General features: G+C 48.4%; 1 pseudogene across 1 annotated transcript; it reads left to right on the plus strand.

Moving 5' to 3' along the window:
- The first annotated feature begins 2,983 nt into the window (after nucleotides 1-2,983).
- Nucleotides 2,984-4,330, plus strand: LOC125548739 (NDR1/HIN1-like protein 13 pseudogene; annotated as a pseudogene). The gene is made up of 2 exons (XR_015619406.1): nucleotides 2,984-3,139; nucleotides 3,248-4,330. The product of XR_015619406.1 is annotated as an NDR1/HIN1-like protein 13 pseudogene (transcript).
- The last annotated feature ends 10,720 nt before the right edge of the window (nucleotides 4,331-15,050 follow it).

Genomic DNA, 15,050 nt, shown 5'->3' on the forward strand with positions numbered 1-15,050 from the left:
GCACCGTCGAAAAAAACCCGGAAATTAGGAATGTAAGCATGAAATTGCAAAACTAGATGTGTTAAGTTTGTCGGTACAAAACATAGACGTGGACGTACATTTCGTAATGGTTGGGTTTACGCCAAAAAAGGAGAATGCAAGCGAGGGAATGAGAAGAACGCAAGTTTGAGCATACATGATTTGACAGTAGAAACATAAACTAGAATAGAAAAGAAAGTAAAGGCAAGTTTCGAAAAATGTAACTTCATAGAAGAATTTTTTTGAACACTCATAGAAGAATATATAATATTAGGATTAAGAAGAGATGATGACGACAATTATCTCGCAGAAGAATCGTTGCATTTGGAAGGATGAAATCATAATCGTGTTTGCAAGGAAAATATCAAAATTAAGGATGAACAGAACAAAAAATGCACGTTGGCCATGCAAGGATGTGGTGTAAACACTGAATAGTTAGCAACAGAAAAGAGTGTGTCCCATGAATTAGGAATTCATAAGGACATGTATGGGGGACAAAAGAATGCAGAGTGATGAATTAAGAACCTAAACAGGAAGATAGGTGGGCGGATGTATCACGAATAACGTGACTGAATGATTGAAAGAAGAATACAGATGACCCGAATATGAAGAGCATGAAAAACTCACAGAGTGACGGGTGTACCAACGAAGAAGTTGATGAACAGTACCAATGCAAAAAATATAAATGAACAATGATAATGAATGTGAAGACGATTGAACGGGACGACCGGTTGAAGGAGGAGGAAGGAAAGACGTACAAGAACAATTGCGTGATGTAGTAGCACAAGGTGGACATGTATATTATGACGTGTTCACACGCTTCCCAATTTTTCATCTACTCCTTATGTTTCAAAATGTAAGACAAAAGCAATTTCCCTATCGAATCGGGTTTTCGGATCACATCGCAGATCACGACGGCGCACTTATGTACCCTTGTGAATCCCTCAGTGCATTATTCTACTTCAAAACAAATCGATCTCTTGTAGGTTTGGGACAAAGGGACGCCTCCAGATCCCCTCCGCCTCCAGATCCCTTATGATCTCCTCCGCCTCCCCTTCCCTCTGCCTCCCCTCCCGCCGCCGCCGGATCCCGGCTGGGCAAAGCCCGTGTGGGGGGATGATGGCGGTGGTAGGGCGTTCCTCCGTCGCCATTTGGAGGCGTGGTTGTGACGGTGGACCTTGAGTGGGCGTCTCGGGACGACATGTGTGTGGCCCCGGCGTCGGTCACGCAGCAATGTGACCTCCTCTATCTTTCGTTGTGCTCATCGTCGGTTCAAAGGGATTTGGTGGTGGGTGTTGCCTCGCGGTGGCTTCCCGGCGACGGATCAAGTGGAGGGGAGATGGTGGCCTAGCTGCTGAAGTGGGCGAGGATGCCACCATCGTCGGTGGCGCCCGTAGGTGTCGTTTTTCTAGTTGGAGGCGATGATGGGGACGTCCCTCCCTCCATTGTTTCCGGGGGAAACCTCAGATCTGGAGGAGGCTACCATTGACGGCGGCACCCGTGGGTGTCATAGCCCTCGTTGGAGGCGCTGAGGGGCCTCCTGGATCGGATGATGACGACGTCTTCTTCGTCGCTCCCGTGGGGGCATCATCTTTGGAGACATTCATTGGCTGGACGGACATGTGGGCGGCTTGATGGTTGGGCGTCGGTAGGTGGTGGAGCGGTGCTTCATCCTACACATCGATGGCGGCGGATGGTGGCGGCGTGGCGCAGTGAAGACTCGGCGTCCGATGGGTGACAATGGACTCGTGCAGGAGGAAGACGTTGTCTGGCGTCGTGATGGCATCGATGGCAGAGAGACCTGGCAAGGTAGATGCATCAGTATCTGATCTGAGGATGGATCGATGGACGAAGGAGGTGACGGCCCTTGCAGTGTGCGCATGTGGTGCCCACTGAAAGTGTCGGACCGGTGTGTAACCCAATCCAGATATTGTGGCTTGGATGTGTCATTTGGCATTAGATGTTAGGTGTTGACGTGATGTCTATTTGATATTAGGCTCAAACATTCAACATCCTTCATCATGGGGATAGGAGTAGCGACATGTGTTGCTAAGATGATGGCTTCTGATGTATTACCTTGTAAGAGCTTTATGAATAATTAATAAAATGAATGCATACATCACCCACTCGAGAGGTCAGGGATACATCCTTCTTGTAAAAAAAGAGTTGGGACAAAGAGCAAACCGGGCTTGTCTCTGACTTAGCAGTAGCGGAGTAGTAGCAGGCACGACTAGGAAGACGCGGCACGGCCTCGATCGAGCGTGGGCACGCATCACTTGGGCATGGACCAAGAATTCGTCATCGTACTCTAGGAGCCTCCTGAGGCGTCCATCCAGCTCCAGCTGCCGCCTGCCAGGATACTCCGTCGATCGATCTATCCACTGCATAGCACTAGTAGGAGTACTATTCTTTGGCTCCAAGAGCTTATCTGACGTGACGTGTTGGACCAAGCTGCTAAGGCGGAGCACCAATACGTGGGTCGCGTTGCCTACCTGTGTGCCCTCCCGCGCCTCTGCTGGTTCTCGCCCCTACCCGTGTGCACCAGCACGGCTGCACGTACGGCCGGCTGTTTTCACCCAGCCGCGTACCGTCAGCTGGGCTGCCAAACAGCCGCCGCCGCCTTCCTGCTCTGGTCGCCGTGAAAATCATACTCGGGCTCGGTTCACCATGCGATGCGTGTCCCCTCGAACTACTCTACTGATCGGACGCCGATGGATCCAGCTGTGTGCATTAACGAGCAGAGATCCGTGTTCGCGGTTGCCAACACGCATCGCTTGCCTTGCCTTGCATGCGGTGCAGTCCAGGATTGATTTCACACCTTTGTTTCCCCCTTAATCAAAACCTTCCATAAACCCGCAGCCGCGACCGCCACGCGGTTTCCAGTCGAGTCCAGTCCCCCTCCTTCGACAGCAAGCAGCCCCACCCGACCCGACCCTCCCCGCCGCCGCCCTCTGCTCTATATAACGCCCTCCGCCGCCGACCCTCCCCGCTCTCTCCCACCCTCATCACCTCCTCGCACGCCACGTCCCTATCCTTCCCCTTCCTCTGCCACAAGCAAGCAGAGAGAAACCCCAAGCCAGCAGGGAGAAACAACGCCGGCGACCACACACAGCCGTACAAGGTGCGTCGCCGTCTTCCCGGTCTCCGGCCCGGTTTGTTTGGAATGTACTACCAATGTGCATCAATTATAACTGACAGCGTGGCACGGACGGTTTTCATGGTGTCGCAGATTGATTCGCACGCGCGCCGCGAGGAGCAGGAGCGGCCGATGATGAGCGACGGCCGGGTCCACCCGGCGGCCACCAGCTCCGACTTCTCCGGCGAGTACGCCTACTCCTCCTCCGACCCCTCCTCCAGCCCGCTCTACAGCTTCCACTTCGAGAAGCCCATCCCGCCGCCTCCCCCGCATCCCCAAAAGCCGCCGGGGCCGCTGCCCGGCACGTACGTGGTGCAGGTGCCCAAGGACAAGGTCTTCCGCGTGCCGCCGCCGGAGAACGCGCGCCTCTTCCAGCACTACACGCGCCGCGCCAAGCGCCGCGCCGGCTGCTCCTGCCTCCGCGCCTGCCTCTACGCCGTCATCATCGTCCTCTCCCTCGCCGTCCTCCTCGCCGCCGCCGTCGGGGCCGTCTACCTCGCGTTCAAGCCCAGGCAGCCGTCCTACTCCGTCGTGTCCCTCGCGGTATCCGGCCTCGCCGGCGTCGGCAACGCCTCGGCCCCCGGCGCGCTCTCGCCGGGGTTCGCCGCGACCGTCCGCGCCGACAACAGCGCCAACGCCAAGGTCGGCGTGCACTACGACGGCGCCGGGAGCCGCGTCGCCGTGTCGTACGAGGGCGTGCGCCTGGCGGATGGCGCGTGGCCGGCCTTCTACCAGGCGCCGGGCAACGTCACGGTGTTCGTGACGAGGGCCAAGGGCGCCGGGATACGGTTCGCGGAGCGCGAGCGCGGGCAGATGGCCGCGGCGGAGCGGCTCCGGTCGGTGCCGTTCGACGTGGACATCACGGTGCCCGTGCGGCTGCAGCTCGGCGGGGTGAGGACGTGGGCCGTGCCGGTGACGGTGCGGTGCGCCATGGCGGTGGACCGGCTCGCCGCCAGCGCCAAGGTGGTGTCCAGGTCCTGCGACGTCAAGGTGCCGTTCCTCTTCTGGAGGAATTGAAGACGCCGATGCAAGAAAAAATGGTTACTGGCTGATTAGGAGAGCAGTTCTTGCAGGTGGCAGCAAAGGATTCTTGCTGCTTCCGTGATGTTTTTTCTCCCCATTAATTTGTACTGTATGTTGGTTTGATCGAGCAATGTTAATTCTTTTGTCCGTCGAGATCATGTTCTGCCGCGAAATTGTGCTGCAGTTAAGATGTTCACGAGGTGCAACCTCTCTTCTCCTGAAACACTGAAAGAAAATGGTGTTGGTGCATTGGTACCTTTTGTGTTGCTGCTGACGGAAAAAATAAACCTAGTAGGAGTATAAGTTTTGTCATATGGTTTTCAGTAGAAACTATACATTTTATTTTGGAACATTAGCAACTACATATCGTTCGCAAACTTGGATGTACTCCACTTTATAATTGGTCATTTACGCTTTTGCAATCAATTCGAACTATGAAGTCTCACACACAAGTCCCATGACAAAGTTGAACATTCAGCACCAAGGCAACACGCATGCTTATTAGTCCGGGGGAAGTAACTCAAAATTCTGTGTAGACATGAACATACTCAGCTCGTGCCTGCACTAAATGTTCAGACTAACACCGACTGAACAAATCAGCTCGTACATATGTTCAGACTTGCAGGTCAGATATGTGCAGTTCAAGCACTTCTGAAGAATCGTTCAGATCCATTTCGGAAGCAGTTTCGAATGCACATTAGTGTGTATGCCAAATTAAATCAGCACTTCAGCACAACAATCTTTGACAATATGTAGCTCGATGACGATGATTAGGATAGAGCCTGTTCTTCTGCTGTTATCTTTGTCGTCTGGTCAATGCTGAAAAGAATGTTGTGAGCTCCCAGCGGCTAAGTGTAGTGCCTCTCACGTCTTGGCCGGCTGAACGTGAAAACCATATCAGAGAAATTGTCAGAATCTGATCTGCACTTCTGTTCGGATTGGATACCCGTTTCTAGCTCTCAAGACAGTTAGTGCAGCTCCATGAACTTTGAACTAATTTCCAAGCCTTTTCGTTTGCCAAAGTCCATGTAGGAAAACATCTTGTCCGGCTAATGTGATATATGCTCAATTCGAGATGTGAACCTGGAAATGTTATCATAAATGGTCGTTGTAAGGATATGGATCGCAACTTAGTTGACCTGACAAGAGCTTATTTAAATATTTTCATCACTTCAATGGTCCTGAAAATTGATTTAACCAGTTAGCCATTGTCAAAATATTGGTTAAGATGGTAAATGGACATTAGTACCCTGGAAAGAAAATATTGCTAATTCTTCTTGCTGCCAACCAACATTTTTGTAAAGAAACACCTCTAGACACTAACTAACTAACGGATCGTTGCTCAGTTACGAAGCCAAAACTTAGGTGGAAACTGCCTTTGGTGACCGAACTCACTAAAGGCCTCCAGATTCAAAATTTAAATTTCACTGAAACTCATATTTTTACAGAACTTGCCTTGTATATTCTAACAATGGGCTTCCTTAAATACCCTAGTCTTCGTGGGCAAGTAAGTTGGATGTATACACACTTAGTTTCTTTTGTTGAACTTTCATACATTTATAGCTCTAGTGCATCCGTTGCATGGCAATCCCTACTCATCGCATTGACATCAATTGATGGTCATCTCCATAACCCGTTGATTAGAAGCGTCAATGTGAGACTTTCTCCTATTTTGTCTTCTCCACACAACCTCCATCATCATATTCTGTTTCATCCATAGTGCTATGTCTATGGCTCGCGCTCATGTATTATGTGAAAATTGAAAAAGTTTGAGAATACTAAAGTATGAAACAATTGCTTTGCTTATCATCGGGGTTATGCATGATGGGACCATTTTGTGTGACAAAAATGAAGCATGGTTTTGTAAGGATGAGCTTTCTTTGGCTATGTTATTTTGAGAAGACATAATTTCTTGGTTAGTATGCTTGAAGTATTATTATTTTTATGTCACTATTAAACTTTTATCTTGAATTTTTTGGATTTGAACATTCATGCCATAATAAAGAAAAATTACATTAAAAATTATGTTAAATAGCATTCCACATCAAAAATTCTGTTTTTATCATTTACTTACTCGAGGACGAGCAGGAATTAAGCTTGGGGATGCTTGATACGTCTCCAACGTATCTATAACTTTTAATTGTTCCATGATATTATATTATCCATCTAGGCTATTTTATATGCATTTACATACTATTTTATATGATTTTTGGGACTAACCTATTAACCTAGAGCTGAGTGCCAGTGCCGGTTTTTGTTTTTTTTTCTTATTTTTGAGTTTTACAGAAAAAGAATACCAAATAGAGTCCAATTGACGTGTCAATTTTTGATGATTTTTTATGGACCAAAAGAAGCCCCCAGAGTAAAATAGTTGGGCCAGAAGAGTCCCGAGCCGTCCATGAGATAGGAGGGCGAGCCCAGGGGGTAGGGCGCGCCCTCCACCCTCGTGGACGACTCGAAGACCCCCCTGACGTGAGACCGACACCAAAAATTCCTATAAATACAGAAACCTCCAGAAAATAACCTAGATCGGGAGTTCCACCGCCGCAAGCCTCTGTAGCCACCAAAAACCAATCGGGACCCTGTTTCAGCACCCTGCCGGAGGGGGGAATTTCTCTCCGGTGGCCATCTTCATCATCCCGGCGCTCTCCATGACGAGGAGGGAGTAGTTCACCCTCGGGGCTGAGGGTATGTACCAGTATCTATGTGTTTGATCTCTCTATCTCTCTCTCTCTCTCGTGTTCTTGATTCGACATGATCTTGATGTATCGCGAGCTTTGCTATTATAGTTGGATCTTATGATGTTTCTCCCCCTCTACTCTCTTGTAATGGATTGAGTTTTGCCTTTGAAGTTATCTTATTGGATTGAGTCTTTAAGGATTTGAGAACACTTGATGTTTGTCTTGCATTTGCTTATCTGTGGTGACAATGGGATATTCACGTGATCCACTTGATGTATGTTTTGGTGATCAACTTGCAGGTTCAGTGACCTTGTGAACTTATGGATAGGGGTTGGCACACGTTTTCGTCTTGACTCTCCGGTAGAAACTTTGGGGCACTCTTTGAAGTTCTTTGTGTTGGTTGAATAGATGAATCTGAGATTGTGTGATGCATATCGTATAATCATGCCCACAGATACTTGAGGTGACTTTGGAATATCTAGGTGACATTAGGGTTTTGGTTGATTTGTGTCTTAAGGTGTTATTCTAGTACGAACTCTAGGATAGATCGAACGGAAATAATAGCTTCGTGTTATTTTACTACAGACTCTGGAATAGATCGATCAGAAAGGATAACTTTGAGGTGGTTATACATGAAGGCATAATACACATGTGTGTAAATTTTTAGGGCAAAATACGTTGAAATGAGGGTTGTACAAAAAAGACAAATCTGAGGCTATTTAACACATGATACTATTCATCCTCCTAGGCCATAAATTTATCTTTTTTGCACAGGTCGTATTTCAACGTATTTCAACATGAAATTTTACACACATGTGGGTTACGTCCTTACATACACGCATATATTCTTTCAGAATTTTTTAAAACATAAAAATTTTGAATTTGATTTTTTCAAAAATAAAAGGCATCCATGAAGCTCGGCCTCCAAAACGCCATTCTCAAACTTAGGACGATATAGAGTAAGTCACCTGAGACATCCATCTCAGATGTGTTTGGTGCCAAGTGAAAATACAAAGAACAGTAGAAGAAAATCAGCATAGATGAACACTAATATTTTATCAAAAAAGGCTTTCGCCCCGCTTTATAGATAAAGCAAACCACCACAGCCAAACAGTACAACAAATGTTCACCCACACACACACACACACAGTCGCACAACATAGAGTACAAATAGTTTCTGCTGAGGGCACAACTCAACAAGCCCAAAAAAAGGAAAAACGAAGGCGGGTCAACCGCAGCAGCAACTAAGAAAGCTAATCTGGCTCGGGTGGTGGAGGAGGGAGCGGCGGTGCCAAGCGAAGACCCATCGCGCGAATGTCGGAGATGATGATGGTGATGGCGTCTCGGTCCTGATGGCGGCTAAGCGTCCGCCAGAGCTGCAAATATCCACACATTTTGAACACAACATCAGTAGCACGTCGAAGAGGAACCCGATGAATGACAAGCTTATTACGCACGGTCCAGAGCGTCCACGCAAGCACCCCAATGAGCAGACACCTAATGTGGCGGCCCATCATGGGGGAGGCCTGGACCTCAGAGAGGAGATCTGGGAAGTAGGTGTTACACCAGCAGCCACCGACAGCCTCACGGAGGCATCCCCATAGGAACTGGCAGACACGCATGAGAAGAAGATGTGATTCAAGGTTTCTTCCGTCCCACATAGGGGGAAGATGCCATCGCCCGGGCCAGAGGGATCAAGGCGCCAGGACAGCCAGTCGTGGGGCTGCGCCACGGCAGCCGGTCGTGGGGCTGCGCCAGGTCGGGCTCATGGAGAGCCACGACGTCAAGGAGCTCGTGCCACGCGGCAACCTCCGGGGGGCCAAAGGGTCGCCGGAACGCGAGACTCCCTAAGTCAATAAGGACCGTCTCGATGGAGATCCTAGGTTCGACCACAATGGAGAAGAGGTCTGGAACCTGGGGGCGAAGGGGAGATCCCTAGCCCACCGATCGAACCAAAACATCATGGACGTCCCAGCTCCGACCGAGATGGAGGTCCCAATGCGGAGGACCGGGAGCAGCTGAATGACGGACTGCCAGAACTGGGAGCCGTGTGTCCTAACGTAAAAGGCGAGGGGTTGTCCGCGCAAATATTTGCGGCTGATGATCTGCAACCACAAGCCACCATCGCCATTTGCAATGTGCCAGAGCCACCTCGTGAGGAGAGCCAGGTTCATGCGCTTGGAGGACATGATTCCGAGACCACCTTGGTCCCGGGGTTTGCAGATGTTGGTCCAGCGGACCATATGGTACTTCTGCTTGTCACCCTTGTCGGCCTAGTAGAATCGAGCCTGAACCAAACCAATGTCGTGATGTAGCGTTTCAGGGAGACTGTAGAAACTCATAATGAATAGGAGACTGGATAGGGACGAGTTGATGAGGATCGTGTGGGCCGCCTTCGATAGCCATCGGCCCTACCACGACTCGATTCGGTGCTGGAGCTTGAGCACCGAGGGCCTCAGATCAGCCTCCAATAGGCGGGAGTCACTAATGGGGATCCCTAGGTAGGTGGTTGGGAATGACCCTAGCTGACAGTTAAGGCGGTTCGCAATACTCTGGCTGCCAGAGGGTGAATATCCAAGAACCATCACCTCGCTCTTATCGAAGTTTATTTTGAGGCCTGACAGGTGTTGGAAACACAGCAGCAGGAATTTCAGGTTCGAGATATCGGCCTCCGAGCCTTGCACCATGATGATGGTGTCATCGGCATATTGGAGGAGGGACACACCTCCTCCCTCCACCAAGTGTGGGACGATGCCTAGAATGTGACCAGCGGCCTTTGCCTTATCAAGGATCGAGGCCGGGGCGTCCACCACCATGTTGAACAGGAATGGGGAAAAGGGGTCCCCCTGTCTAATCCCACATAATGTGGGGAAATAGGGCCTGATCTCCCCATTAATGTTCACCGCGGTGCGCCCAGACGTCACCATTTGCATGACTTGAGAGACCCATCGATCGTCAAACACTTTTCTGAGCAACACTTCCCGAAGGAAGGACCAACTATCCGTGTCGTAGGCCTTATGGAAGTCAATCTTCAGGAATACCGCTTTGAGGCTTTTGGACCGTGATGTCTACTACACAACGTTCTTCTTGTAGACTTTGTTGGGCCTCCAAGTGCAGAGGTTTGTAGGACAGTAGCAAATTTCCCGCAAGTGGATGACCTAAGGTTTATCAATCCGTAGGAGGCGTAGGATGAAGATGGTCTCTCTCAAGCAACCCTGCAACCAAATAACAAAGAGTCTCTTGTGTCCCCAACACACCCGATACAATGGTAAATTGTATAGGTGCACTAGTTCGGCGAAGAGATGGTGAAACAAGTGGTATATGGATAGTAGATAAAGGTATTTGTAATCTGAAATAATAAAAACAGCAAGGTATCGAATGATAAAGGTGAGCGTAAATGGTATTGCAATGCTAGCAAACAAGGCCTAGGGTTCATACTTTCACTAGTGCAAGTCCTCTCAACAATACTAACATAATTGGATCACATAACTATCCCTCAACATGCAACAAAGAGTCACTCCAAAGTCACTAATAGAGGAGAACAAACGAAGAGATTATGGTAGGGTATGAAACCACCTCAAAGTTATTCTTTCCAATCAATCCGTTGGGCTATTCCTATAAGTGTCACAAACAGCCCTAGAGTTCGTACTAGAATAACACCTTAAGACACAAATCAACCAAAACCCTAATGTCACCTAGATACTCCAATGTCACCTCAAGTATCCGTGGGTATGATTATACATATGCGTCACACAATCTCAGATTCATCTATTCAACCAACACAAAGGACCTCAAAGAGTGCCCCAAAGTTTCTACCAGAGAATCACGATGAAAACGTGTGCCAACCCCTATGCATAGGTTCATGGGCGGAACCCGCAAGTTGGTCACCAAGACATACATCAAGTGAATCACGTGGTATCCCATTGTCACCACATATACGCACGACAAGACATACATCAAGTGTTCTAAAATCTTTAAAGACTCAATCCGATAAGATAACTTCAAAGGGGAAACTCAATCCATTACAAGAGAGTAGAGGTGGGAAGAAACATCATAGGATCCAAATATAATAGCAAAGCTCGCGATACATCAAGATCGTATCACCTCAAGAACACGAGAGAGAGAGAGAGATCTGAAAGTGCGTTATATCGACTAGAGGGGGGGTGAATAGGCGATTTTTATGAAAGTCTTCAAAACGTGAGAGTTATGAAGACAAACAGTGAAGATTATGCCTATTACTATGCAGCGGAAGTTAGATTACACTAGTCCAGCCATGGTCATGTATTCAATAGAGTGAAAGCGCAGTGACAAACAGCTTCAGTGTAATAAGGATCAGGTAGGAAGAAGTTATGAAGCCAAACAGATCATACATTCATGTTCTGAAGACAAAAGATAAAGCAAGCATGCAATGGCTTCACAATGAATAACTGTAAGCGAAAGGAAGTGAAGATGAAACCAATGACACGTTGAAGACAATGATTTGTTGGACCAGTTCCAGTTGCTGTGACAACTGTACGTCTGGTTGGAGCGGCTAGGTATTTAAACCAAAGGACACACAGTCCCGGACACCCAGTCAAGGACACTTAGTCCAAGACACCCAGTCCTCACCGTTTTCTCCTTGAGCTAAGGTCACACAGACCTCGCCCAATCACTTAGGTAAGTCTTCAAGGTAGACTCCCAAACCTTCACAGACTTTGTTCACTGACAATCCACAATTTCTCTTGGATGCTCAGAACGCGACGCCTAACCGTCTGGAGGATGCACAGTCCTCAAGTGTAATAAGTCTTCAAATCACACAGACACGAAGACTTAAGTGATGCCCAATTTACTCTGGCTCTGGGTGGTTAGGGCTTTTCTCCTCGCTAGGAATTTTCTCTCAAAGGCTTCGAGGTGGGTTGCTCTCAAACGACAAAAGCCGTGCACTGAAATCTGAGCAGCCAACCGTTTAAGGTTGTGGGGGGTGGACTATTTATAGCCACTTGGCAACCCGACCTGATCTGTCCGAAATGACCCTGGGTCACTAAGGAACTGACACGTGTACCAACGGTCGGATTTCGAACTTACACGGCAACTTTACTTGGGCTACAAGTAAAGCTGACTTGTCTGACTCTGGACAAGATTTTCTCTCATAGGCTTCGCTCGAAGACATAGGATTTGAATTAGGCATCACTTCAGTCATTCTGACTGGTTCTCTTCGACCCCACTTAACAGTACGGTGGTTCCTATGACACGACATGAATGAAATAAAACTACGAAGGATCTAGGTCTTCGAGTTTCAAAAGCTTCATAGGGAGTCTTCTCATGTCATTGTCTTCAATATGAATATCTTCATAAACCACCATTGTCTTCAATGTCTTCGTACATTTTTAGGGGTCATCTCTGGTAGTAAAACCGAATCAATGAGGGACTTCTACCTGTGTTTTCCTGCAATTCTCACAAACACATTAGTCCCTCAACTAGGTTTGTCGTCAATACTCCAAAACCAACTAGGGGTGGCACTAGATGCACTTACAATCTCCCCGTTTTTGGTGATTGATGACAAACTAGTTGAAGTTTTCAAAGGGAAACATAATTTGTGAAATTGTAAAAGAATTGTCTTCATAAGTTGCAAGGGCTCCCCCTGAAGATGTGCATATAAGTAATTTGCTTCTTGAATGCAAATGCACATGGCAGGTTGTACTTGTGGAGATCCACTTCAACTTATGACAATCCACTATGCATGTGAAAGTATATGAAGATAATGACATGCATAATGGAAAATGGACGTCTGCAGAATGAGATGAGTGCGGAATTTATCTTCGCAAACCGGAGTGACAAACAGGTAGCAGACGACCATCAGGGCTAAGTGTTACAACTCAATGAAGCAAATGTAGCAAAAAAAAACGGGAGTTGTAAGCACGAAGCAAAATGTAGCAAAATATGAAGGCACCCGCCCATAGTGACCCGCTTGAAGACTATAACCATCATATGCTTCTCCCCCTTTTGTCAGTGATGACCAAAAAGGTTTGAAGACATAGAGGTTTCTACGCGTTCCCAGGCGCAGCAGGGTCGGTGGAGTTGTTTGGCGGTGGTGCAGATGAGCTTGGTGCAGATTCGACGCGCGTTGAAGCAGGTGGAGATGATGTCGCATCGTCTTCTTCTTCAATAATCCAGGCAGACACGGTGGCAGCAGAAGAAGAGAACTCTGACTCTTCAAGTGATGGTGTGCTGCGCATCACCGCTCTTCTTGGAGGCGTGGAGTCAAATTTGAAGTGCTCTGTGAAGCCATCCTCATGCAGTTCAGCTTCAGGGCACATCATGGTGAGGCCCTTCCAAGTGCGGCGACAGGTCTCGTGTGTGACAAATGCATTCTTGGTTGCCATATTTCTGATGCGATTGACGTCTTGCATGATGCTTCTCATCTGCCTCTTGAGCCAGTCGTGATGCCTATCTTGCTTTTGGTGAAGAGCCACAAGAAGCTCTCTGTCATTGAGTGCACGAGCGCGCTTCTTGGGTCTCTTTGCAGCTGTGCTGTTGGTGGCTTCAGTTGATGCAGGGGCACGTGTGGTGCCAGCGATTGGATACACTCGGGAGAGAGCTTCAACACCTTCAATATTTTGAGTGAAGCTCTGGTGTTCTGCATTCTGAAGACTTAGTGGTTGCTTGGCCGGCTCTGGATATATTGCTTCAGCAGATGTGTCCACATCTGGCAAAAATATCCTATGATTGCGGGCTGAGGGTTGATAGGAGATTGCAGAGTGAAGCTTGATCAGCCTCATAACCCAAGGAGCATAAAACTTTAATCCAAACAGTTCTGAAGCAGACGCTGCAAATTGACGGATGAAGAGATCCTGTGCATTGAAGCATTTGCCATGAAGAATGCAGAAGATGAGAGTCTTCATTGCACCATCAATCGTTGCATATCGAGAGTGTCCCTTGATTGGCCAGAGAGTCCGCCTTATGATGTGATATATTGTTCTGGGCAGGTACTCTAAGTCTTCAACGAAGAACCTAGTTGGATAGGGTGCATTTGGAGGAAATGGCTTCATCATTGAGAGCATCTGACTCATATCTGGCTCTGGCTCAGGACGCTGAAATATGCTCTCAATTGCTTCAGCATGGAGTTGGCACCCTTCTTCAAAGAATTCGCCAGGAGTGGGAAGGCCGGTAAGCTCAATTAGGTCGAAAGCATTGGCTTCATGATGGATATTGCCTGTCATCCACTCCAGGATCCATGTCTTCAGATCTCTGTTATAGCCTTTGATATGCAAAGTGGCATAGAACTGGAGCAGAAGCTCTTCGTTCCAGTGCTCTTCGTCGGTGATAAATGGCAGCAAACCCACTTGCTTGAAGCAATCCAGTGCTTCTTCCAGACCAGGCAGACCTGCAACAGCTTCAACCTCAAGGCGCTTGTGAGGAAAGATGCGGCCTTGGTTGTAGAGGATGCATGAATAATAGCTGCGCTGTTGATGGCTCCAGAACCTATCTTATACAATCCGTTCCCTTGAATAAGGGTTCTTGGAGCGGTCGAAAAACGTGTTATCTGCCCTGAAGCCGTTGATGTTGAAGGAACCAGGAGCTGATGCAGGACCTGGGAACCTTGGTAGTCGTGGGATCGGCTTCTGGACTTGGGGCCTGTGCGCAATATGATAGTTGAATTGTGGTCCGGCAGCAGACTCAGGCACAGAATGTTCAGGAGCAGTAGCTTCGGTGTCTTCTGAAGCTGTTGTTGGGGAGGGCTCCACATTTGCTTCGGCGTTGTTTGTGGCAGCCTCAACATTTTCAGCTTCAGACACGTTCTCCTTGAGAACTGCTTCTTGTTGGTGCGGGGGAGTTGGAGCTTGTGGTATTTCTGCTTGCTCTTCGGCTGATGCAGCCGGAATGTCTTCAGCAGCCTGAGCCCTTGGCCCTTTGCGAAGCCTATGGAGTGTAGGCGCTGGTGGAGTTGCAGTGGGTTGGGGCTCATCTTCCTCCTGTGGGCGATCTGCCCACGACGCATTTTGTGTGATTGGCGTCAATGGACGACCAATACTGATCTGTTCGCTTGTCTCCAGCTGAGGAAGGGCTGCATCACCTTGCACATTGTCTTGGGGACCAATGTCTTCAGCAGCATTGGGGTTGGCTGCTGGAATGTCTTCAGCGTGCGGAGCCTCTATGTAAGCAGGCTCATGCACTGTCAACTGACGATCTGCGTCAGGATAGCGGACGCAGAG

Source organism: Triticum urartu, chromosome 3A (genome assembly GCF_056163025.1).
Source record: "Triticum urartu cultivar PI428250 chromosome 3A, HENAU_Tu73, whole genome shotgun sequence".
NCBI lineage: Eukaryota > Viridiplantae > Streptophyta > Magnoliopsida > Poales > Poaceae > Triticum > Triticum urartu.